At 39.9% G+C, this 6313-nt stretch overlaps 1 pseudogene; it reads left to right on the top strand.

The window, feature by feature from the left end:
• Positions 1-545: 545 nt before the first annotated feature.
• On the top strand, positions 546-1774 carry LOC103077593 (39S ribosomal protein L3, mitochondrial pseudogene; annotated as a pseudogene).
• Positions 1775-6313: the final 4539 nt, after the last annotated feature.

Genomic DNA, 6313 nt, shown 5'->3' with positions numbered 1-6313 from the left:
TACCACATGATCCAGCAATCCCACTTCTGGGTATTTATCTAAGAGAATTGAAATCAGGATCTCAAAGATATTAGCACTTCTATGTTCATTGCAGCACTATTCGCAGTAGCAAAGATGTGGAAACAAATGTCCAATGACATAAATGGATAAAGAAAATGTGATATACACATTCAACAGAATACTGTTCCACCTTTAAAAAGAAAGAAATTCTGCAATATGCAATAAGATACATGAATCTCGAGGACATTATGCTAAGTGAAATAAGCCAGTCATAGAAAGACAAATACTGCATGATTCCACTGATATCAGGTATCTAAAATAGTCAAATTCATATAATCAAAGAGTGGAGTGGTGAGGGGTTGGGGGTGAGGGAAATGGGGAGTTACAACAGGCAAAAAGTTTCCGTTAAGCAAGAGGAGTAAGTTCTAATTCACAGATTGTTGGGTGAATGGCTCCCGGATATCTGACTCACAGCAGGGATGCCCTGAAAACAGAGTGGTAGGGCACCCAGAAGTGTCTCAGGAGGACCCCTTCCCAGCCACAGAATGCCTGGTTGGAGGCTGCTGACACAAACCAATGCCCAGGTACTGGCCTGAGGCACAGGCAGCCTGGCTGCTGCTCAGGGCTTGGGGAAGAGAAGAAACATCTGGCTTCTGCTTAGAAGTCTCCACAGCAAGAGCTGTACTTGCTAGTACAAGCACCTTTGCAAAGAAAATGTCCCATTTGTTAAGCAGTTGATCTCTGATAAAAATAAAGCCCAAGGCTTCCCTGGTGGCGCAGTGGTTGAGAGTCCGCCTGCCGATGCAGGGGACACGGGTTCGTGCCCCGGTCCGGGAAGATCCCACATGCCGCCGAGCGGCTGGGCCCGTGAGCCATGGCCGCTGGGCCTGCGCATCCGGAGCCTATGCTCCACAATGGGAGAGGCCGCAACAGTGAGAGGCCCGCATACCGCAAAAAATAAAAATAAAATTAAAAAAAATAAATAAAGCCCAATTAGTAAGTAAACTGCGTCCTCTGAAAGATGAACCATGGCCTTTATATCCTTGGGAACCAGGTTTCTCTAAAGTTGGCCTTATCACACTGAAGCTGGGCATGATGCCTTTATGGACCAAGGACGGTCAAAAGCATATGGTCACATTACTTAAGATACAAGACTATCACATCCTAAAATATACTCCAAAGGAAAACCATAATGGGAAAATGGCAGCCCTAACTGTAGGAGGAAAAACTGTAACACATGTCTGTAACTCTGAATCTCTATTGGAAATTTACTGAGAACTTGGATTGCTGCCAGTATGGAAAGTTAAAACCTTTCATGTAACAGACAATGCTGTCATTAAACCAGGCACTCCTCCTTACGCTGCTCATTTTCTCCCAGACAGTATATGAATGTCACAACAAAAACCATATTGGTAAAGGTTTTCAAGGCATCATGACAACACGGGGATTTAAAGGCCAGCCTCCTACTCATGGTCAAACAAAAATCCACAGGAGACTTAGAACAATTTCAACCCGTGACGTTGCCAGAGTCTGGCCTGGAACAAAAATGCCTGGACAAATGGGAAGCACAGATAGCACAACATATGGACTGCAAGTGTGGACACAAAGCCCAAATAAGCTATGTAAATGGCTCTGTACTTGGACCTAAAAATTGCTCAGAGATTCTAAACTGCCTGCATATAAGGATTCCTATTAAAATTTATTATTCCCTATATATTTTCCTAATGGAGAAGAAGAGGAACAACCAGAACATTTATATGATAAAAACATGTAACAACACAGTATGTAACCCTATTACATTTGCCTAACCTCACTGGACATGACAGAACCTCACATGTTCTTTGAGTTTTGATGAGCCAGAACAATAAGATAGCCAGGATTTATATTCTCTTTTCTCAACCCCAGCAATACCATACTTGTTATCTTTGTCAAAGGCATAAATATATCACTGGTTCTCCAACTGAATTTTGTTAGAAAAATTACTACTCAAACAAATTACTACTTAAAAAATTACTGCTTAAACAAAAATTACTACTTAAGTAGACAGGATATGCCAAATTTAGATGGATTGGCAGTTTGCATATTAGCAAAATCTTTGTAATTTGAAGGATTTATTCTCTTTTACTGCATATTTCCCAAGTTGTCTTAAAGTGTTCATAAATATAACCTCTTTTAATTAAAAGAAAAATGAGGGAGTAGCCAGGATGGTAGAGTAGGAAAACCCTGAGCCAGCCTCCTCTCATGGGCACACCGCAATTACAGCGACTTACAGAGAAACTATTGATGAGAAAGACCTGAAGACTAGCAGAAATAATCCCCTACAACTAAAGATATAAAGAAGGAACCACAATGAGAGGGTAGGAGGGGCAGAGACGTGGTGTAGCCAGGACTCATACCCCGGGGGTGGGTGACCCACAAATAATTACAATTGCAGAGGCTCTCCCCAAGGAAAACAAGGTCTGAGTCCCACATCAGGCTCCCCAGCCCAGGGGTTCTAAACCAGGAAGTTGAGTCGCCAAAACGTTTTGACTTTGAAGGGCAGTGGGGCTTACTTTCTGGAGACCCAGAGGGCTGTGGGAAACAGAGTCCACTCTTAACAGGCACACACAAAATCTCACACACACGGGGTCTCAGGACAGAAGCAGTAATTTAAAAGGAGCCTGGGTCAGACCCACCTACTGATCTGGGAGAGCCTCCTGGAGAAGCAGGAGGCAACTGGAGCTCACCCTGGGGACACAGACACTGGCAGCATCCACTTTGGGGAATCATCTACCAGAAGGACATTGGTACTAGCAAGTGCCACTTTGGAGTCCTCCCTCTAGCTTGTTAGCACCAGGACTGGACCCACCCACCACCAGTACTGGGATGCCTCAGGCCAAGCAGCTAGCCAGGCAGGGATTCAGCCCCAAACATGCAGTGGAATACTACTCAGCCATAAAAAGAATGAAATCTTGCCATTTGCAACAATGTGGATGGACCTAGAGGGTATTATGCTAAGTGAAATAAGTCAGACAGGAGAAAGACAAATACTGTATGATTTCACTTATATGTGGAATCTAAAAAACAAATGAAAAAACATGGTAAAACAGAAACAGAGTTATAGATACAGAGAACAAAAGGGTGGTTGCCAGAGGGGAGGGGGTGGGTGGAGGATAGAAATAGGTGAGGAAGATTAAGAGGTACAAACTCCTAGATGCAAAATAAATGAATCACGGTAATGAAATGTACAGTGTGGGGAATACATTAAATAATTATGTAATATCTTTGTATGGTGACAGATGGTAACTAGACTTATTGTAGTGATAATTTTGAAATGTACAGCAATATACAATCACTACGTTGTGTAACAGGACCTAACATAATGCTGTAGGTCAATTATACTTCAAAAACAAACTCATGAAAAAAGAGATCAGATTTGTGGTTCCCAGAGGTGGGGGTGGGAGGAGGGGGAACTGGATGGAGGCAGTCAAAAGGTACAAACTTCCAGTTACAAGATAAATAAGTACTAGGGATGAAATGTACAACATGATAAATAAAATTAACACTGCTATATGTTATATATGAAAGTTGTTAAGACAGTAAATCCTAAGAGTTCTCATCACAAGGAAAAACTTACTTTTCTATTTCTTTAAACTATATGAGATGATGAATGTTCACTAAACTTATTGTGGTAATCATTTCATGATGTGAGTCAAATCATTATGCTGTATACCTTAAATTTATACAATGTTGTATGTCAATTTTATCTCAATAAAACTGGAAGGAAAAAATAAAATTTAAAAGATGAATAAGTTCTAGAGATAGGCTATACAACTATCATACCTATAGTCAACAATAATATATTGAATACTTAAAAATTTCTTAAGAGGGTAAATCTCATGTTAAGTGCTCTTTCCACAATAAAATAAAATACAAAAATAACTGAATTGCCAAAGGATTCTAACAAGTATTGGGGTTACTCAAGACCCCCAAGTCCAGAACTCCAAAGTGTGAGACAGATACCTTGCCACGATCATCAGATACTAGACTTGGAGATTTAAATCCCACACATTCTTGGTGACATTTGCTCAAAACTGAGCAGAGGAAGGAAATAGAACTATATAAAAAGAAACACGAATCAGACTTTTGGTCACCTCTGTGGTGACAGTAAGGCATGACAGTGGAGTGATTCAATTCACAAACTTCCCTTTAGGAACAATACTAAGAAGCAGAGAACCAGTGAATTTCCTCCCTACAGGTCAGTGTAATACCCTCACCCTCATACCTAACACAGTACCGTGACGCTTGGCTCTTCCATAGCAAAAAAGAAAAGGGACACACTCAGAATCACTTTAGCTTTGAACCTGCAGAACGTTCCATACATTCATATTCAATGCACGCTCCTTGAAAAAACAAACAGTATAACAACACTGTAAATCAACTATACTCCAACATAAAATAAAAAAAATTTTTAAACAGTATATAAAAGTGTAGAATATTTAAAAAGTCTTTTCTCTCCTCCCCACTTTGCCATGTATCCCCATACTTTGCTATCACTTTGATATATATCCTCCCAGCTTGGTGTGCAGGTACACTCACATGCATATGCACACACACAATATTCGAAATAAATGATATTATCCTAACCACACCATTCTGCAGTTTGTTTTTCTTACTTAAAATTTGTATAGATGGACGTTGGTTTTTCTACTGGCTGCCTAGTATTACGTATGACTAAACAATCCCTCACTGATGGGATACTTTTTATTTTATTTCATTTCTTTTTCCTATTTTTAAATTTTTTATTTAAAAGTAATACTCACCTTTAAGTCTTTAATCCATTTGGAGTTTATTTTCGTGTATGGTGTTAGGGAGTGTTCTAATTTCATTCTTTTATATGTAGCTGTCCAGTTTTCCCAGCACCACTTATTGAAGAGGCTGTCTTTTCTCCATTGTATGTTCTTGCCTCCTTTGTCATAAATTAGGTGCCCATATGTGTGTGGGTTTATCTCTGGGCATTCTATCCTGTACCATTGATCTATATTTCTGTTTTTGTGCTGGTACCATACTGTATTGATTACTGTAGCTTTGTGGTATAGTTTGAAGTTGGGGAGCCTGATTCCTCCAGCTCCATTTTTCTTTCTCAAGATTGCTTTGGGTATTCGGGGTCTTTTGTGTTTCCATACGAATTGTAAAATTTTTTGTTCTAATTCTGTGAAGAATGCCATTGGTAGTTTGATAGGGATTGCATTGAATCTGTAGATTGCTTTGGGTAGTATAGTCATTTTCACAATATTGATTCTTCCAATCCAACAGGGAGGGGATATGGGGACATATGTATGCATATGGCTGATTCACTTTGTTGTACAACAGAAACTACACACAGTATTGTGAAGCAATTATACTCCAATAAAGATCTATTAAAAAAAAAAGTAATACTCACACATGTTCTAAAAACTCAGACTGTACAGAAGTGCCTAAAATGAGAAACAAAAACCTCCCACCACCCATCCCCACCAACCCCACCACTCCCACACCCATTACTCAAAGGTTTTATTAGTAGTTTCTATCTTAAGTTCTACTGTTGATTACCACTGAAACTGTACGTAATATATTTATACCTCTTTTTCTTGATTTATCAACTATATATACTATCTATTGACTCCTCCTGATGAAAAATTAGGAAAAAATAGTACATTCACCACATGGATGAAAGTGAAATATGGCATTTGGCTACTGGAACAATCTCAGCCTGCTACTGATAATGAGTCATCTTCTATGGTAATATAACTTGGTTGCTACAAATAATATTTTAATTTTAGAAATATAGTGGTTTAGTAACAAATTGGATTTAGATACAGAAAAGCTCCCCCAGGAGACAGAATACCTCACTTCACATCATGGTCCTGCTGCCAATTAACTCTGTGACTGTAAACACATTACTTAACCTCATGGTGCCCTAACTTCTTATCTCTTTAAATAGGAATAACTATCTCACAGATCTGAAAGAGGATCAAATTAAATCATGCCTGTGAAAATGCACTGTAAACCATGGGGGTAGCACTAGCGCCTCTTTAGCCACCTCTGTCACTCCTGGAGCTGGTGAAGGGCAAACAAGGCAGAGAGTTGGGCAGACAGGTCAGGCTGCAAGGCCAGGAATCCTCACCTTGCCCTTCGCTTCTCAGGTTTCAGCCCCTAAGACATCTGATGGAATGGAGCTGCCAGCAGGAACAGAAGCTGAACCAGCAGTTGAGTTAGCAGGGTCTGTCATGTATCCCAAGAATATGAGGTCTTAAAGCAAAACCAGAAGCTGGAGGCAGGAGAAACAGATTCC

This window comes from Lipotes vexillifer, unplaced genomic scaffold (genome assembly GCF_000442215.2).
Source record: "Lipotes vexillifer unplaced genomic scaffold, Lipotes_vexillifer_v1.1 scaffold1010, whole genome shotgun sequence".
Lineage (NCBI taxonomy): Eukaryota > Metazoa > Chordata > Mammalia > Artiodactyla > Lipotidae > Lipotes > Lipotes vexillifer.
Note: the sequence above shows the minus strand (reverse complement) of the source record. Positions and strands in the feature narration are given on the sequence as shown.